The sequence below is a fragment of the Mustela putorius genome, unplaced genomic scaffold (assembly GCF_011764305.1).
Source record: "Mustela putorius furo isolate JIRA1106 unplaced genomic scaffold, ASM1176430v1.1 tig00003850_pilon_pilon_pilon, whole genome shotgun sequence".
Classification (NCBI taxonomy): domain Eukaryota; kingdom Metazoa; phylum Chordata; class Mammalia; order Carnivora; family Mustelidae; genus Mustela; species Mustela putorius.
Genome location: NW_025422002.1, coordinates 16,709,094 through 16,729,866, shown reverse-complemented (window position 1 = coordinate 16,729,866; position 20,773 = coordinate 16,709,094). Strand labels below are relative to the sequence as shown.

Genomic DNA, 20,773 nt, shown 5'->3' with positions numbered 1-20,773 from the left:
TCAATCTCACGACCCTGAAATCATGACCTGAGCCAAAATCAAGAGTTGACCGCTTAACCAACTGAGCCACATGGAGTCCTGAGCCCCTGTGTTGGTCAGACTAGCCCAAGTCCACAATGCTGCAAGGAAGCCCAGGCCACACAAAGCAGCTGCAAATACTTCTGCCCGGTTCCACAGCCCCTGTGGAAGCACCAGCGGACGGCCAGACATGGGAGTGAGAAGGAATCCAAGGCTAGTGAGTCTAGCCCCCACCTGTCAAGCCATCCCTAGCCAGGATGACCTGATAGCTAGGGAAATACATAGCTAGGTAGATAGATAGATAGGATAAACAAATAAATAAATTTCAAATCAATTTCAAATTCAAAAAATACTTGAATTTGCCTACATATCCTATTCTTAGGATAAGTATGTCTCACAATTCCTTGTTGTTGACCTGAAATTCAACTTTATTTTTTTTTTAAGATTTTATTTGACAGAGAGATCACAAGTAGGCAGAGAGTGGCAGGCAGAGAGAAGCTGCTCAACAGAGAGCCCGATGTGGGGCTCGATCCCAGAACCCCGAGATCATGACCTGAGCTGAAGGCAGAGGCTTAACCCACTAAGCCACCCCGGAGCCCCTGAAATTCAACTTTAACTAAGTGTCCTGTATTTTATCTGGCAGCTTGGCCCCAGTGGCCAAGTTTTCCCAGTGGAGGCCTCAAACACAGAGGAGCAGAGCTGAGCCATTCCCACAGTGACCTGCCCAAAGTCTCAAAACTTAACTTGCATGGTAAAATGGTTGCTTTAAAATGCCAAGTTTTGATGTAACTTGTTGTGCAGCAAAAATACCCATATTAGAGGGGGGCCTGGATCGCTCAGTTGGTTGGGTGGCTGGCTCTTGGTTTGGGCTTAGATCATGATCTCAAGGTGGTGAGCTCCAGCCCTATGTAGGGCTTGTTGCTCAGCTGGCAGTACATGTGAGATTCTCTCCCACTCCCTCTCCCTCTGCCCCTTCCACTCATACTCTCCCGCCATCAAATAAACAAATCTTTTTTTTTTTTTAAGTTGTAAGGAAACAGAAAATGGAGAGACAATTAATACAATGCCACAGGGGAGCAAACAGATCAATCCAAAAAGAGGGACTCTCTCCAAGAAGATATGGCCCCATCTCTGCCACAGGTCAGTGGCATGGACACAACTACAGGTGGGGGAGGGAGGGCTCGAATTGCTTCACCGATTTTTCTGTTTTGTTTTGTTTTGTTTTGTGCGTTCTCTGGCATCCTTGCCCATCCAGGCCAAACTTATGGAAGGCATATACAAGTTGACCCCATGGTTCGCAAGAAGAGCCTTGGAAATGTAAGTCATTACCGGTGTAACACTTCATTTATAACATGGGAGAATAAAGATTCTCTAATAAGTGTAATTCCTAGACCAACAGTATTTAACTGATACCATTGAGAAATACATAAAATCATGTGTGCCTAGATCATAGTGAACTGCGCTGTGAGAGCTCTCTTGTTAATGACTGGCTTTATTTACATCAGAGTGAACTCATCCTTTGCACTCTGAAGGCAGTTTCTTGGGAGGGAATGAAGGTGTTACAGAGGGTAGATGCAAGGTGCTGCCCACAACCCAAGGGACTCCCACCGCCCACAGACATCCCAGCAGAAACAACACTGGGACTAGGCATTCTGGAGGTCTGGAGTTTATCCTACGATCAACACACTTTTGTATCTGGGACCTGAATTTATACAAAATACACCTTACAATCCCCTGTAGGAAAGCCTAACTACTGTACTAAACTGAACCCCCCATTTTGGGTCTCGCGGTCATCAATGTGACTACTCGTTATAGATTGCCTTCTGCTTGCCTTGGGCTTGGTTTGCTTTTTTTGTGTGTTTCTCTCAGAAAGAATCATCTCAATTGTTCTATCTTTGTGTTTGTGGATTCTTTCTCCTGACTGATGAAATCTGCTGTTGAGCTTCTCTGTGGATTTCTTTTTTTTTCATTTCAGTGACTCCATTGGGGTCTGTTATCAAAGGAACAAGACTGAGACAAAGTGAAAGCTATGAAAACCTTTATTCTATACCAAGCATTAGAAGTCAGACTGACCAACCAGGGCCACCTCCAAAGAGAGCGACGACCCCTCAGCCTTACAGGCTAGTTTTATAGGGCACAACCGCAGACCTCTACATATGTGGTTTTGGCTGATTGGATGTTTCCACCTGTTTGGCCTTGTTTTAGGTGTGTGTTTTAGTAACGGTTACCCGGAACCGAAATCAGTAACTGAGGAGGCGTTTATTAGACAACAAAATGGCTACCTAGGCAACATGGAGTCACTATGGCTAAGCAGGCCCAGGCAGGCCGTAGGGGTTTAACAGGTTTTAACTTGGAATCAGCCCCAACATTCCCCCCTTTTCTTTGGAGATTAGTCAATTTCTTGACTCTTCAGCCAGTTCTATGTCCTCCTGCTATAAGGGGTTATATTGAGTTTGTAGGACTAACATTTTATCGCCCCAATTCTTTTTTTGTACAAATTACATTAGGGCATTAATAATGCAAGGGCCAAAAAGTAGCACTAGTATTAGTAAAACCAGAGGGCCTGTAATTGCTGATATTAGGGAAGTCATCCATGGAGACCAGTTGAACAAACTTTTATATCATCCCTGGGAGTTCCTGCATTGTTGTTCATGCTCATCTACCCAGAAGGAGCATTTGTCTCCCAGGGCTATGCAGAGCTCCCTTTTTTTTAGGAATAGGATGGGAACCACACGCTTTGTTCATTTTATCCCTGCAGTAAGATGTTGGAATCCCTCGGGTCCTTCATAGGATGACAGTAAACGGTCCCTTCTAACAAGGCTCCAAGTTTTCCACTTGGTGGTGGCATATCCAAACCAAGTCTCCGGGTTGGTAAGGATGTGGTTCCACCTCTGTCTCCATCTCAGTGTAGGCAGCTCGGATCCCTGCATGGGCTCTTTTTAAGACAGACTGTAGTGCCTGCAGTGACTGGAGTACAGACTGATCATTTTTGCTAGGGTAACCTCTTGTAGCTGTGAGCAGAGTGGAGGGGGTCTCCCGAACATTATTTTAAATGGGGTAACCTTGTTTAAGTAGGGTGTACACTGCGCCCTAAGGAGGGCGAAGGAAAGGAGTCCCACCCATCTACCGCCAGTTTCCAGAGTTAACTTTGTCAAGGTTTTTTTTAAGAGTTCGGTTTATTTTCTTTACTTGTCCAGAACTCTGGGTCAGTAGGCACAGTGTAGTTTCCAATTAGTGCCCATGGCCTTGGCCAATGTCTGTGAGACTGAACTCACAAATGCTGGGCCATTGTCTGCCCCGATTGCAAGAGGCAACCCAAACCTAGGAATTATTTTTTCTAGTAGTTTTGGTTTTTTTTTGGCTACCGCTTCTGCCATCTCATGTTTGGCAGAAAAAGCATCTACTCAGCCTGAAAACGTATCCACAGAAACTAACATATATTTGTGTCCATATTTTCCTCATTTTATCTCTGTAAAATCCACTTCACAATAAACTCCTGGTTTTCTACCTTTCTCTTTTTCTATTCCCAACTTAGTTTCTCCCACATTTACCACCTGACATTGAGCATATCTATCAACCACATCCTGAGCCATACGCCCTAATTTAGATACCTGAAACTGCTTGCCCAAGAGCTCTTTAAGCTTGCATGTTTCTAAATGAGTGCCCTGATGTATTTGGCTTACTAATTTTTTTTCCTAGTCTTCAAGGAAGACCTTTCCTGTTTTAGTCTTAGCCCAATCCCCTTTATAGTCTAATTTAGTCCATTTTTGTAAATATTTTAAATCTTTCTCTGAATAGTCTTGTTTTTTTTGGTAGGGCTGGAGCCAGGAGTGTAACCACTGTTTCTTGCACCGTTTCTTGGGCTGTTTGTTTTGTGGCTCCATCTGCTAGCTGGTTTTCTTTTGAAACCAGATCAGTCCCCCTTTGGTGCCTGGGGCAATGCATAACAGCCACCTCTTTCGGGTCCCAAATAGCTTGGAGGAGAGCCAATATTTTTTCTCTGGTTTTTTTTTTTTTTTCCTTCAGCTGTTAATAGGCCCCCTTTTTTATTCAGTTTTTTTGGGGCCCAGGAAGGAGAGTAGGGTATAGGGGTTAGGCACCATCAGATGGATATATTTAACCCATTTGTTGTTTTCCCGCAAGTTCTGAATGGGTTGGTACTCCCCAATCTCGGCCTTTTAGACGGGCAGCAACAGTGTGTTCCATGGAGACTTGCAAGGAACTAGGATCCCGTCTCCTCAGAAGCAGTTAATATGTTTTCTGATCCCTTCGTTTCCCAGAGGAGGGAGTACTGTCAGACACGAACAGCTGTGGCCATCGCTTTTAACTGTATCACTGCTGGAGGCCATCACTTGGCCAGGCCATGGGGCTTTCCTTCTGCCCAGACTTCAAGAAACTTGATCGTGGGATTTGGAGAAGGCTTCCCTCCCCTGACTCCTCTGGTTTTGAGTCTGGCTTATAAAGTAGGTGTTTATCTACTGCTGCCACAAGCATCTGCACAATGGGCTGTCCCAAAGTCAGAGTCACGTCTCCTTCTGAGAACTGAATGTCAGCCCGTAGTTTGTGGAGGAGCTCTCTTCCCATCAGGTTATACGAGGTATGAGGGAGAACCAAGAATTGATGCTGGACCTCTCCCGAGGCCAAATTTAAAGTCCTTTTTGTTATTCATTTATGTCTTTTTGTGCCATTTGCCCCTTGTACCCAGACTTCCTCTCCAGATAGTTTTTCCATAGGATTTAGTAATGATGAAAATTGGGCTCCTTCATCCACCAAAAAAATCAATTGATTTTCCCTTTACCTCAATTTTATTTTTTTTAAGATTTTATTTATTTTTATTTATTTGACAGACAGAGATCCAAGTAGGCAGAGAGGCAGGCAGAGAGAGGAGGAAGCAGGCTCCCCACTGAGCAGAGAACCCAATGTGGGGCTCCATCCCAGGACCCCGAGATCATGACCTGAGCTGAAGGCAGAGGCATTAACCCACTGAGCCACCCAGGCGCCCCCTTTTACCTCAATTTTAGCCCGAGGTTTGGCCCCTTCAGTTTTTGGTGGCCAGCATTGTTATTTTCCTTTTAGGGCACTCCCTGGTCCAGTGTCCTTTTTCCTTGCAGTAAGCACATTGGTCTGAATGTAAGTCTTTCCACCTGCTTTTCTGTGCTTAGGCTTTTCTTTTCACTGACCATCTCCTACCTGCCTTTTCCCTTTTTACTGACCTCTTTACCCCTGTCTTCTTCCCGCCTCATGTAACGCCAAAACTTTAACTATTTTTCTAGTCTGTTTTTTATCTTTTTGTGTATCCCTGTTGTTAAACATTTTTTCTGCTGCTCCCACTAACTCAGTCAGTTTTTTCTTTTCAAATCCTTTAATTTTCTGAAGTTTCCTCTTGTATCTGGGGCTGGCTGACTGGCAAAGGCAATACTTGTTGCCCTCTGATTTTTGGGCACCTCAGGGTCGATCAGGCTATACATTTTATAGGCTTCAATAAGCCTTTCTAGGAAAGCTCCTGGAGACTCATCCTTACCTTGAGTCACCGCACTAATTTTAGATAAACTTATGAGTCTCCTTGCAGCCCCACAGAGGCCTCCAAGCAGAGCCTGGAGGTAGAAACGTAGGCTCTCCTTACCTTCATCACAGTTTGGATTCCAGTCAGGGGGTTCCTTTGGGCAGTAGTCTTCCATTCGCTGGGGATCACAGTCCCATGTTACTGGTTCTGGAAATTTTTACCCATTTTAGTTTAATATATTGTATACCTGTATTTTGTCCTGAAAGTCCTTTATATGAATCTCCTTGAAGATAAATTTTTTTTACAAGAGAATCAAGATTTTGTTCAAGATTTAAATCTTGGGGAAGTTATTAAAACCTTTTAAAACAAATGCCTAAATAGGATTATGGATGTTTAAGATCTGATAAAACAAAACATAGAAACTGGTTTCTCTGGGCAGGCAAAGAGAAAACCATTTACATTTTCTTCTTAACAGCAGATTAATTAATTCTAAGAAAACTTTTCCCTTTTAAACAGAGAGAAAACCAGCTTTATTATCTTTTTTTATTTCAATCTTAGTCCATCCTGACCATACCTAAAATTTTTTTTCTGAAGATTTACCTTCACAAACCTTTTACAACTTTCTTTTGCGTTTAGGTTTTGTCCCAAGCCATTTCCTTTCAAACAACCATCTTATTTAGGACAAAGTTACCTTTTAACTTTAACAAAATGCATTTCCCTTCCTTATCTTTCTTACATATCTACTTTCCCACATACAGAGTTGTTTCCCCTATTTTGATCAGTCTTACAGTTAGCAGAATTTTGTACTCTTAGAAACACCTTAATCTCTAGTGAAGATTAAATATAAACCAATTGTGAACTGTTATAACAGAATTCTTTAGATGGCAAATTTATCAATCAGTTAAGCGCAAAACATGTTTACCAACAGATTTAAATATTCTTAGTTTTTTTGCAGTAAGAAGTCAAAAGTACAAACCTACATCAAGTACTCAATGTTTTAGCATTTTATCCCATTTGGATAAGACCTAGATGTCCATAATTTAATTCCATTTGTTATCCAACCAGAACTTTAAACTTTCAGGTTATCAAAGACTTTGAAAGATATTTTAATAATTACCCATTAAAACTTTGAGACAGACAATTAGCCATCAGTTCAGTTATTTCTTAGCTAACAGATTTTAACAAATAACATGACCTTATTTGACCTTCAGTAAACTTTGACTGAAGTTTCACGTTTACTGCTATTAACTTTAAAAACATGTCTATCTTAATTAAACCAACAAACTTAACTTAGTTCAAATACTGATTTACGTTTCACCTGGGCCCACTCCACTTTTAATGTTTACCTGAGACACGGGTGGGAAGATCTGGAGTGGGGGGGTGTTAGGTCCAAGGGCTGCTTTTCTTGCTCCTTGACAGTGAAGAGGGAAGGAGCCATGGTGCAGGAAGCACTGAGGATGGTCTAGAGGCCAGTTATGCAGGCTGCACCCAAGTTGGTGCAGAAACAGAAGGGGGAGACAGAAGAACAAAGTGCCACCAGAAGGCAGAGAAAGGGCTCCCAGCCTTAGAGGCCATCAGCCCCAACAGAGGAGTAGACACCATGCTTTCCTGCCAGCAAGGGGGGAGGGGCAAGGCAGTCCACATCAGGCCAGAGAAGACATGGCATTTCCCCGAAACAGAGGGAGTTTCGGCAGTTGCTTAGGAATATTCCTTAAAGTCTCTGCCTCAAGTTAGACTAACCACAGTTGGCTTCAGTTATAGCCATTAACACAAGAAATGAGTAAGGGAGAAGCCCCACCTCTATTAGGAGGAACAGAGAGATAAAAGTCAGAGTCCCCTTACTTTCTGCTTGCCCCAGTCCTTCAAACACAACAAACAACATAACAGACAACAAAAAGACAAGAAAAGACAACCACAGACCCAGCGGTCAGTGTGGATTTTCTTGGTCCCCTGCAAACACCTGCTGGTGGGGATTTTCTCAGTCCCCTGAGACCCATAGGGGTCTAGGGGGACCCGTACCCCCTGGCGATCTCCCAGTGGAGGGATGGGGCATCCCCACATCCACTCCAGCCCTGGGGAGCAATGCTGCATCCAGTTTCTCCCTGGTGGGCTATACCCTGTAGCTCTGCAACCAGACAGACAGACCAAATCTCACAGAATAAAATCTCGAGATCTTACCTCTGGAGGCTTTTCCCAGAAATTCTGATGCTGACTCAGGGCTCATCATTTGATCCCAGATGAGCCCCCAAATGTTGGGGTCCATTATCAAAGGAACAAGACTGAGACAAAGTGAAAGTTATGCAAAGCTTTATTCTATGCCAAGCATTAGAAGTCAGACTGGCCGGCCAGGGGAATGAGACTGAGACAAAGTGAAAGCTATGCCAAGTTTTATTCTATGCCAAGCATTAGAAGTCAGACTGACCAGCCAGGACTGCCTCCAAAGAGAGCAACAACCCCTTGGTCTTACAGGCTAGTTTTATAGGGCACTACTGCAGACCTCTATGTATGTGGTTTTGGCTGATTGGATGTTTCCACCTGTTTGGCCTTGTTTTAGGTGTGTGTTTTAGTAACGGTTACCCGGAACCGATATCAGTAACTGCTGAGGCATTTATTAGACAACAAAATGGCTACCTGGGAAACATGGAGTCACTAGGGCTAAGCTGGCCTAGGAAGGCCCTAGGGGTTAAACAGGTTTTAACGTGGAATCGGCCCCAACAACTGTGTTTATTTTACTCCATAATTTCTGTTTTTGCGATTTCCAGCTCCTTATTGATATTTTCTACGTGGAGAGATAGTGTTCTCCTAGTTTCTTTTTAATTTTTTAGACATGTTCTAACTCTGTTCATGTGGAAAAGAGCTGATTTAAGGTCATGGAAGTCCAACATCTAGACTTCCCCAGGAACAGCTTCTATGGATTGCCTTTGTTTACTGTATATGGACTGTATTTTCTCTTTTCTCTTTCTCTCTTTCTTTTCTTTTCTTTCTTTTTTCTTTCTCTTTCTCTCTTTCTTTCTTCCTTTTTCTCCTTCCTTACTTCCTTTTTATCTTCCTTCTTCTTGCATATTTTCAAGTCTTTGTTGAAAATTGGATATTTTATTTTTTCATCTTTTTAAAAATTTTTATTTATTTATTTGACAAAGAGCAAGAGGGAGAGAGCACAAGCCTGGGCAGGAGCAGAGGGAGAGGGAGAGGGAAAAGCAGACTCCCTGCTGAGCAGCGAGCCAGACATGGGTCTTGATTCCAGGACCCCAAGATCATGACCTAAGCCAAAGGCAGATGCTTAACCAACTGAGCCACCCAGGTGCCCTGAAAGTGGTATATTTTAAACAATATAATGGGACAACCCTGGAGGCAGATTTTGTCCCTCTCTAGTGCTTATATTTATTGTTGTTATTGTTTGTTTAGTGGTTTATATGAACTAATTCTGTCTTCTTTGTTGTGGTGTGACCACTGAAGTCTGCTGAGTTATCTGAGTCGTCAGCCCTGTGGTTAGCTTAGTGGTCAGTGGTCGGTGTCAGTGGATTAGACAGAGATTTTCTTAAGCACATATTCTCTCGATCTACACAGAGGGGTTCTCTGCATGGGCAAATCTTCAACATTCAGCTGGTCAGCAGACAACTCCACCTGACCTTCCATTTCCTGCTGGGGTAGATACTCAAGGTCAGCCAGATGTTAGAGTTTAGGGCCCTTCATGTCTTTGCTGAGCACGTGAACAGCCATAATCATGGGAATGCTCAACCCATGCATGTGGCCTTCTAGATTTGCAGGAATATTTCAGAGCTTTTCAAAGCTGCTGTGGAGGACCATTCCCCAGTTCTTCCCTTTAAGCTTTTCAGCTAACCTATTACTTGTCTCAAGCATTATTTGCTACTTCAGGCAGTTGTAAGCTGAACACTTGCCTGTACATGTTAATGGCGAATGTCCTTGGGGAATAGGTTTTTGGCACTGGGAGTTTCTGAGCTCCAAATCAAGTCAAATAAAGTGGATCTTTCAAGCAGGGCCTTCTGGAGACCCTCCAAACAAGTTAAATATTGGTAATTCTCTTGAAATGGGGCTTCCAAGGAGCTCCACCCCATACTTTACCCTCCAGTGACTGCCAGGCTATTGGTTTTCATCATGACTGCACCTCCTGGTCTTCCCGGAGGAAGAGAAGAGCTGGAGAGCTGGAGAGCTGGAGGCAGCAGGGAGAGGAGGACAGGCACATGAAAATACCACAAAGCTCACTACTTTTATCATGATTCAGCTGTTTTTCTTGAATAAATGCTCACCCAGATTGTTGCAAGCCATTGGCTATTTTTCAGAGCTCCAAATAAGTTGATTTTTTTTTAACCATTTTTGGCAGTTTTCTTGTTTTCATGAAGGAGAAAATTGGGGGAGGTCTTTACCAATTGCACTGACATCGGTAGAAGTACAGGTTTAACTACCATGGATATTGTTTTTTCAGGCGATGTCAAGGTAGTAAAGGGGACAGGAAATTACCAGAGAAAGACACTGAGAGCAACAGGAAATGAGAGCTGCCACAGGAAGAAAATGCAGACATATCACTCTGAGCCAGCAGTGTGGGGAACAGGACTCCCATCTATCAATTGCTCTTAAGTCTATTCTTATTTCATCCCAGGTGTATTGGTTTGTTAAGGCTGCCATAACAAAATATGGTAGACTGTGTACCTTAAGCAAGAGACATTTACTTCTCATGATTCTTGGGGGAGGAAGTAGATGATCAAGATGTCGACAGAGTTGGTTTCTTCTGAGTCCTCTCTCCTTGGCTTGTAGATGGCTGTCCTCCTGCTGCCTCCTCACATGACCATCCCTCTATGCGGGTGCTTACCCAGGGTCTCTCCGTGTATCCACACTTTCTCCTCTTACACAGACACCAGTCAGATGATGGATGAGGGCCCACCCTAATGCCTCCATTTTAACTCATCAACACTTTCAAGGTCTTACCTCCAAATACAGTCACATTCTGAGGTACTGAGGGCTTGTCAGGGCTTCTGCATAAGAATTTGGGGGGGGGGGTGCCTGGGTGGCTCCATCGGTTAAAGCATCTGCCTTCGGCTCTGGTCATGATCGCAGGGTCCTGGGATTGAGCCCCATGTCGGGCTTCCTGCTTGGTGGGGAGCCTGCTTCCCCCTCTCTCTCTCTGCCTGCCTCTCTGCCTGCTTGTGATCTCTATCTGTCGAATGAATAAATGAAATCTTTTTAAAAAAAAAAAAGAATTTGGAAGGAACGAATAGTCTTGTCAACAAATGGTGCAGGGACAATTGGATATGCACATGCAAAGCAGTAAAGATGGACCCGTATCTCACACCACATACAGAAATTAACTCAAATTGATCTGAGAACCCTTAGAACCCTATAAAACCCTTAGAAAAAAAATGGGTGTAAATCTTCTTGGCCTTAGATTAGGAAAGAATTTCTTATGGTATCCAAAGCACAAGCAAAAAAAGAAAAATAGGTGAATTAGATTTGCTCAAAAGTAAAAACTTTTGTGCTTCAAAGGTTACTGTTAAGAAAGTGAAAGGACAATTCTCAGAAGGGGAGAAAATATTTACAGGTCATATATTTGTTAAGGGACTTGTATCCAAAATGTATTTTAAAACTTTTGTAACTCAAGAGTAGTAAGGCAACTCAATTTAAAAGTGGGCAAAGAATTTGAACAGATGTCCTCCAAATAAAATATATGAGTAGCCAAAAAGTGTTAAAAAAGAAAATTCTCAGGATCATTAAAGACATTCACATCACTAGCTGTCAAAAATGGAAATCAAAACCTCAACCAGATACCACTTTACACCCACAAAGACAGTAATTAAAAAAACAACAGACAATACTAACTATTAGGAATGATGTGGAGAAGGTGGACCCTTGTACATAGCCAGCAGGAATGTAAAATGGTGCAGCTGCTTTGGAACATAGTTTGACAATTCCCCAAAGAGTTCAACATGATGATACCGTGTGACTTAGCAAGGCCACACCATGTATACATAACTGAGAGAACTGAAAACAAATAGCAACACAAAAACCCATACAGTGACAGCTAATGAGTATGGGGTTTCTTTTGGGGGCAATGAGAATGTTCTGAAGTCAGGTAATGGTGATGTTTGTATGAACATGAGAATACACTAAAAGCCACCTTCAATGGGTGGACTTTATGGTTTTTGAATTTTATCTCACTGTACCTCTAGAAGAGCAAATAGATTCTGTCATGTTTCTTTTAAGGTAAGGTGGACACTAGGATCCCTTTCATGGGGGTCCTCCTCTGACTTACTCCCCAGCTGCACTCTTTAGAGCAGAGGTTGCCATTAAGTTAGCTGGACAAGTGAGGAGGCATGCTGAGCATTTTATAAGTGTCATATCGAGTACCACGCCAGTGCTGGCTCGGATCTGACATCGGGACAGGGGATGTTTCACCAAATCTAAGTGTTGAAGGCCAGAGATAACCACTGCAAATGGGTTTATTTGTGATAGATAAACTGTTTTCTTAAAAAGTATCTGGAATTCATTTGCTTTGAAGCAAACGACTTTGTGAGGGCTCTTGGCCCTCAAAGAGGTGTTGATCAAGACATCCTGTAGCGCACCAGAGTGGCTCAGTCGGTTAAGTGTCTGCCTTCCACTCAGGTCCTGATCTTAGGGTCCTGGGATCAAGGTCCACATCAGGCTCTCTTCTCAGCAGGGACTCTGCTTCTCCCTCTCTCTTTCAAATAAACCAATAAAATCTTTTAAAAATCCTGCAAATAAGAGACAGCAGACAACTAACTCTTTTTGAAGCTAAAATGGATGGAACAAAAGTGCTTGAGGTCCTTTCCAAAATTATGAGCATTTATTTTCACAGGAAAAATCCAAGAAGCAGCACCATCTGACCCTGACAGGACCCTGGAAGATGTCTGTGCTACCACACTCAGATTGTGTCTACTGAGTAAATAAATAAACCATATCCTTCCAAAGCTTGTCAATATGACACATTTCACAATTGTTATATTTGCTTCAAATTATTTGGAAGAGGTAGAAGATGCTCCAGACTGTTTATGTTTCTGTCCCTTTCCTAGAGGCTAAGAATAGTAAATGAGACAGCTGGCAATAGTCTCAGCGCCTGGGTTCTGGTAGGCAGTTTTTATTTGGGGGGTTTGGAGATGGTTTTTAAAACTGAAATGGTCTGTCCTCTCCCTCTGCCTCCCCTTCCCTCACTGGAAGACTGTAGTAACTGTGGATCCAGAGATTATTTTTACAGTGCCACAGCAAGTATCTCCAAAGGATATGGTTTCCATAGGTTTGGGTCCCTGAGTCATTCAGTAACACTGGGCAAGTTCCTTAACCTAAGTCACAAAGTTCTTTGCAAAATAGGTTAATAATACCTGCTTCACAGTATCAGTGAGGACTGATCAGTGCACATGGCTGCTGCACCGCCAGCCCCAGGTGACGTCATCCTCATTGGAGTCTGTGACTGGCCTGATGGGGGAGCCCAGTGGCCCAGACTGTGTGGCCCTAGGAGGCATTCCTACCTAACAGTGCACACGGAGCACAGCAAAAAGTAAGTGGTAGCGAGTGCAGTAATGATTATTATAGTCACTTTTTCTTTCAAGAAAGAGGAATTTGCCTCTGGATGCTTCAGAGAGGCTTGGATTAATAGCAAAAAGGAAATTAGCAAGCGTTAGGCTGTCTAGACTTGTTATTTTGTTAGGTGTTCTCATGTGTGTTATTCTACTTAACCTTCACAACCACTCCACAAGGATATTATCACCTCTCTTTGACTAATTAAAATCTGAACTCAGGGGTGCCTGGGTGGCTCAGTCAGTTAAGCATCTGCCTTTGATTCAGGTCATGATCCCGAGGTCCTAGGATCAAGCCCCACGTTGCAGGGGGGAGGTTGTCTCTGCTCAGGGAGATGTCTGTTTCTCCCTATCCTTCTGCCCTTCTCCCCTCTCCTGCTCTCTCTTGTTCACGCTCTCCCTCAAATAAATAAATAATCTTAACAAATAAAATTTTTAAACATAACAAAATAAAAATAGAAAAGAACAATTTCCTCCACAGAAAAGAGAAAACGAACACATTCAATTTGGCAAATCTCCAATCCAAAACTCCAAATCTCTAGACTTGTATCTAGGGTAATTCCTATGTTAACATCCTACACCACGGTTGTCTCCCAATATCCATTCTCCCCTCCTTCTGAGGTAATTCTGATTTGTAGCCAGTACATAACTTTCTAGGAAATGACTACATTTCCCAGCCTCCTTTTAAGTGTGGTCACATGACCAGGTGATAGGTAATGGGTTGTGAGCCAAAGTTATGTGCTTGACTTCCAGGTTGTGTGTTAAAAGGGAAGGCATGCCAAATGTAGACACAGTGATGTGCCATGATGGATTTTGTGTACAAGGACGCCACTCTAATGTGAGGGGAGTGATAAGACAGGCAGAGCTTAGCTCTACTGCTACCCAGGCTTCCTTTGGTTTATTGTACTGTCTTTTGGAATCTCTGCAGCGACAGCCAAATTTACATCCTAAGTAGTACAGTCACAATCTTGCCAAAAGAACAACAAGCCCCCTCCATTCAACCTTTCTACTTCTTGAACCACCACTCCTCCTTCTCCTCACCCTTAGATATGGGTGATGCTCTCACTCAAGGTCTTTCCTTATATCTGGTTTCTCTCTGTAATTTGTTCTTTGGAAATCTCATCTACCCTCATAGAAGAGGACTTCAAACCCTTCTAACCCTAACCCATCTCTCAGCACCAGCTCTGCTTACCGACCTCTCCTCCCTGATAGGTACCACCAGCATATCAAACTGTATGTTTAAAATCAAGCCGTGGTTCTCCCTCTCTTTCTCACACACCCTCAGACACTTGCCCACCCACCATGGAGGTGAGGGTAGACAATCTGTTCTTTTCCTGATTCCTCTGATTTAGTAAGTGGAGCAAATGACACCATCATCCTGCCAGAATCCAGGCTTAAAACTCTAAAGCAGGGGCCACAATTTCAAAAATTCATAGAGAGCAGGCAAGTAACAGGCAAAGGTAGAGATGATGGAGAGCTGAAGAGCTCAGGACTGATCGAAAGGGAGCAAATGCAATGTGGCTGAATTCTTACATGTAGGAATGTAGATGCAATGCTGCAAGGTCTTCTGATTTTTCAAAAGAAGTAAAAAATTTAGATTTTATGCTGTATGCAATCTCTCTTGATTTGTAAAAAGACAACAAAAACTATCTCCCGCGGAGATAGGCAAAATCAATATGTGAATCAAAATTTCAAAACATGTCATGCTATTTTCTAAATAAACTATATTATAAAATGATGTTAAAATATAGTTTGTGGCTTTGGAGAACAGTGTGGAGATTCCTTAAGAAATTAAAAATAGAGCTTCCCTATGACTCTGCAATTGCCTTACTGGGTATTTATACCAAAGATCCAGATGTAGTGAAAAGAAGGGCCATCTGTACCCCAATGTTTATAGTAGCAATGGCCACAGTCGCCAAACTGTGGAAAGAACCAAGATGCCCTTCAACGGACGAATGGATAAGGAAGATGTGGTCCATATACACTATGGAGTATTATGCCTCCATCAGAAAGGATGAATACCCAACTTTTGTATCAACATGGATGGGACTGGAAGAGATTATGCTGAGTGATGTAAGTCAAGCAGAGAGAGTCAGTTATCATATGGTTTCACTTATTTGTGGAGCATAACAAATAACAGGACATGGGGAGATGGAGAGGAGAAGGGAGTTGAGGGAGACTGGAAGGGGAGATGAACCATGAGAGACTATGGACTCTGAGAAACAATCTGAGGGTTTTGAAGGGATGAGGGATGGGAGGTGGGGGGAGCCAGGTGGTGGGTGTTATGGAGGGCACGTATTGCATGGAACACTGGGTGTGGTGCATAAACAATGAATTCTGTTATGCTGAAAAGAAATTTAAAAATATATATAGTTTGTGGCAAAAATATAATTTATCAGATCATTCCAGTAAGGGTAAATCATTTGTTTATATTCAGAAATTATTCGCCTTTTGGTGCAGCTGTCACTAAATTTTGTCCTGTATAAGTCATGATTTTACATAAGGAGCAAAATCAAATTCTTCCAGCAACCTCTACATTAAATTGATAATCACTAGATGAGTTAAATAGACAGTTTTTCTGAACATCAGTAATAGTTCAGTGTTGAATCCGCAACTTCTGATGAATAGCAGTTACATTTAAACATTTTCCAGACTTCATCTGAGGCTCTTGTATAGTCAGTAGTTATGTTAGTGACTAAATCACAGAAGTCATTTGTTGAAATACCTTTTAGTGAGTTGGCTTAATTGTTCACCCTCAAACTTCAGAACTGCACAAACCAGCTGGCCAGATTTCAGTTGAAAGAATTGAAAAGTTCATTACATTTTTCACATTTGTCCTCAAATACCTTTTTATCTTAACAGTTTTTCAATTGAAATTGGTACTTTGCTTAGTTTCAAACAGTATACCTATATATATTTTTTAATATCTCTACCTTCCACTTCTGTTTCAAAGTTTCCTTTATCTGTTTATGGTATGGACAGAATGTCTCCCCAAAATTCATATTGAAGTCCTACCCGTCTCTTTAATATCTAATGAATTAGATAAGGACACAACATGGAGGTCATAAGGATTAATGTTCTAATAAGAGTCACTGGAGAGGGGTGCCTGGGTGGCTCAGTTGGTTAAGTATCCGTCTGACTCCTGATTTCGGCTTAGGTCATGATCTCAGCGTCGTTGACATCTCTGGTTTGTGACACTGAACACCACATTGGGCTCCGCGCTGTGCGTGAGGCCTGCCTGGGATTCTCTCTCTCTCCCTCTACCCAACTCATACCCTCTCTCTCTCTCTCTCAAACAAACAAAAAAATAGTCACTAGAGACCTTGTTACCTCTGCTCTCCACCATGCGAGGATGCAAAAAGTCTGCTGTCTGCAATCCTGGAAGAGGGCTCTCACCGGAACCTGCCCCATGCTGACACCTTTATCTGACTTCTAGCCTCTGAAATTGTGAGAAATACATTTCTGTTGTTTATAAGTCACTCAGTCTGTGGCATTCGGTTATAGCAACCCTAACAGACTATGACAGTTTACATACATCCTCCTGTTTCATCTATAGATCATTAAATTATCAGCCACAATAATTAAAGCATTTTTCTCATTAAACTGAAACATATTTTGACATTTCCGTGAAAATATCATTAAGGCCAAAACACTTCAAACATGTTTTTGAAATCACTAACCATTCTGTTTTCTCTGACAATGAATATACAGAATTTACTGATTTCCAAACTGCTTTTGAAGCTCTAGCACGTCAAGCTGTCCATCAAGGTTTGATATTCTTTATGTAATTTGCAGTTCTTTCTGATCTTTATTTGATGTGTGATAGTAAATACAGCATATTGAGGAAAATATGAGAATTTCTTGACTTATATCTTGTATTGCTTTACCCAAAATTAGTTAAATTTGATAACTTAGTGCCAAGTTAATACATCCAAATTTTTTCTAAACTTTTGGCTAAAACCCCAGACTCCAATATTACACTGGTACTTTTTGTACAAAATCCAATGACTTTTTTTTCCGTTGTCGTACAATACTCCAATGACATTTTTATGGAAATATTTTTCAATTAAATATAATTTTTCTTGCCCAATACAAGTTTCTTGTATTGAACTTGTTAAAAAACTTCAATACACTGTATTAAATGTGGTTCTCAATACCATCAGATCAAGAAAAACCCTTACCTTCAAAACCACAAAATTTGTATTATAAGCAAACTATCCAAACACCTTTAAGTAAAACAAAAGAAGTTTCTTTGGTGGTGATTTAAAATGATCTGCCTGGGTAGAAGGGCTAGAGGTTCAATCAACTGCCAATGGCCAATCATTTAATCAGTTATGCCTATGGTAATGAAGTCTCCATAAAAACCCAAGAGAACAGAGTTTGGAGAGCCTCCCTGTTGGTGAAACATGCAGAGTCAGGGACACTGGCCCACCTGGAGAGGGCAGAGAAGCTGGGTGCCCTTTTCCACATATCTTGCCCTATGCATGTCTCCCATCTGGCTGTTCCAAGTACTCCTTTTTATAATAAACTGGTGATCTAGTAAGTAAAAAAAATTAAATGAACTGCCTTGATTTGTTTTCCAAAAAGTTTTCTCATCTATGTTTTGCAACAAGTGGGTCCATAGTACCCAAATCCATATCAATAGCATTCCTTTAGAAATTCTATTAAAGGGGCAACTGGGTGGCTCAGTGGGTTAAGCCTCTGCCTTCCCCACAGGTCATGATCTCAGGGTCCTGAGATCGAGCCCTGCATTGGGCTCTCTGTTCGGCAGGGAGCCTGCTTCCCCCTCTCTCTGCCTGCTTCTCTACCTACTTGTGATTTCTCTGTCAAATAAACAAATAAAATCTTTAAAAAAAAGAAATTCAATTAAATACTTTCATAAAAATGCCCAGTTATATAGTGCCAACGATTTCACTTGAACAAGTTTTAACAGCATCCTGATGAATTAAACATTTAGAACTTTAATCTTTAAATACAAAACTTTTTTTTTTTTTTACAAATTCTAAAGAGGAATTTTAATAATTGTGGACTACTTTGCCTTTTGTCAATCTGTCCCAAACATTCTTTTCAGGTTACTAAAAAATTAACATATAATGTATTATTTGTTTCTGGGGTACAGGTCTGTTAATCATCAGTCTTACACAATTCACAGCACTCACCATAGCACATACCCTCCTCCCAATGTCCACAAACCAGCCAACCCCTTCCTCCCACCCCATCCCCCAGCAACCCTCAGTTTGTTTCCTGAGATTAAGAGTCTCTCATGGTTTGTGGTACCATCTCATTTCATTTTCTCCCTCCCTAAACCCCACAACCTCCCGCCCAATCTCTCAAATTCTTCATATCAGAGATATCATATGATAGTTGTCTTTCTCCAATTGACTTATTTCGCTAAGCATGATACCCTCTAGTTCCATCTATGTCATTGCAAATGGCAAGATTTCATTTCTTTTGATGGCTGCAATATATATATATATATATATATAGAGAGAGAGAGAGAGAGAGAGAGATGAACATCTAGATTCTTTCCATAGTTTGGCTATTGTGGACATTGCTGCTATAAACATTCAGGTGTACCTTCCCCTTCAGATCACTACATTTTTATCTTTAGTGTAAATACTCAATAGTAAATACAAAACTTTTGGGCACTATTTGCACCCAACTTTTCTGTCACTACCAAGTGACAGAAGTCAAATTCTTGGTTGGAAAAAAAATCAAGTTATTTTTCATTCCAGACTGCAAATTTTATATAACAAAGTTTATTTATTATGAGTTTCATTTTGTGCAGATTCTTGCACCACACCAAAACAGACAACAGGTGTCAGGCCGGGATTCACTACTATTATAGTTCCTTCTTTGTCCTTTTGAATTAACAAGATTCGTGTTTATTATATTTAAAAGTCTTAAAATTTTATCCAGATTTTCTCTCTTCATTCTAGGTATTGGGTTTTAATATTTTATAATAACACCTTAAGTGTATAAAACACTGCACAACTACTTTCAAAAGAATTACAAAGGGCCAAGAATAAAATTATTTTAAGCCAGTGATTCTCCTGAAGCAATCAATATTTTGTTTACATGAGCAACTTAGCCAGTCCCTTCAGTGACACATATTAAACTATATCATGAATATTTCTTGGATGTCGCTGTATCATTAATACCATTTCCAATGGTACTAATATCTTAAAACTATCACCAGTGAGTTTATATTAAAATTTATATTAACTAATTGTAACACTAACCACAATTACTATAATACCCTTTAGTATTAGGTACTTCAATATTTTAACCATCAGTATGGTTCAGGATGCATACTGACTAAATCAGCTCTAGTCTGTATGCTGGATTTATTTAGTCCAGGGGCTACAAGTTTAGCCTCTGATCAAAACGCCAGAAGAGATTATCAGTGGGTCTTCCATTTCAGAAGCAGCTCCACAAGCAGACTCCGTGGTCACTTTTTTTGTGCTGTGGAGGAGTATCACGTGATGTCACACCTGCACCATTTCACTAATTAAAGCTACCTGCCTGCCTCCCGTAGTCATTGTTAACTTCCCACCTCTGGGTTTGGGTCTCAGAAAAAGGCTCTCTGTCCTACCAAAATTTCTGAGGTAAAGATTTGCAAATCATGGCTACACCCTAGAAATGGGAGGGAGGGGGCAAATAGAAATAGCAATCCCCAAATTAATATTACCCGAGAAGTATCTTGCCACAACTGCACCTCCAACTTAGATCAGTCCAGGTCATGCTTTAGTTCCCTGAAACCTTCCCTAATCCCCAGCCAGCATCACCCACCTCTTCTCCCTCTAAATGATCAACCTGAAGTCTCTCTCGTCTGTTTTAGAGCACTCACCACATGCTACCTTGTAATTACACATGGCTCGAAAATAAATTCAATTCTCCGTCTAGCATCCCCACCCATTGTCCCCCACGAACGTTAAATCATTGTTTCCCTTCACATAGCCTTTGCTGCAGCGAAACAGGGCATTTTCCCCCCATAGATCTCAGGCGGTCATACCGCCATGCCTTGCTCAAAAGGTTTCCTCAACCTGGTGCACCTTCCTCCCTCATTTCTCGTCGCCGGAATCTGTCAAGGTTGAGCACAAAATCAGCTCTCCTGGGAGGCCTTCCTGGATTCCCCAGCCTATTTCCTGAGCTGTCCCAGTTCTCTGATCCTATCTTCCAGGAATTCATCCCATTCGTCCTCAGATGGCAGGGACTCGGCAGGAGTCATTGCCGAGACCCCGTGCCCAGGGCAAGCCTCCGGATTTGCTGAATGACTCAATAAACGAGGGTGTTCCGTCGGCCTCACCAACCAGGCAACTACTAGGAGCCGGGCATTTCCGTCTGCGCTGGGACACTGGCTCCAGATCAAAGGAGCTTACGCTCTATTCACTAATTCAGAGTTATAAGTACTATGAAGGGCATAGAGGTGTCCTGGGACACCGCCTTACTAGCAGGGTTTTGGGCGCAGCGGTCCGAAACAGCGGCCTCAGTTTCTCCTCCAGACCGCAACGCCCGGCCTCCGGAGCCACGACACACCCTCCACCCACGCGTTCCCGCTTGACCAGGACTGCGCAGCCGCACACTCCCAATCCCGGCGTGCCCCGCGCCCCGCCCCGCCCCGGAGTCTCGCACGCTCTTCCCGGGAGGCCCAGGAGCCCCGCTGCATGCCGGGAGTTGTGGTCTCGGCGGCGACGGTGAGGGTCCG

The 20,773-nt window shown here is 42.2% G+C and overlaps 1 long non-coding RNA gene across 1 annotated transcript; it reads right to left on the bottom strand.

Annotated features, from left to right (window-relative positions):
* Window positions 1-4,976: 4,976 nt before the first annotated feature.
* Window positions 4,977-20,665, bottom strand: LOC106005602. The gene is made up of 3 exons (XR_001179094.2): window positions 20,517-20,665; window positions 16,396-16,504; window positions 4,977-5,728 (listed from the first exon to the last, which is right to left on the bottom strand). It is a non-coding gene; the product is annotated as an uncharacterized LOC106005602 (long non-coding RNA).
* Window positions 20,666-20,773: the final 108 nt, after the last annotated feature.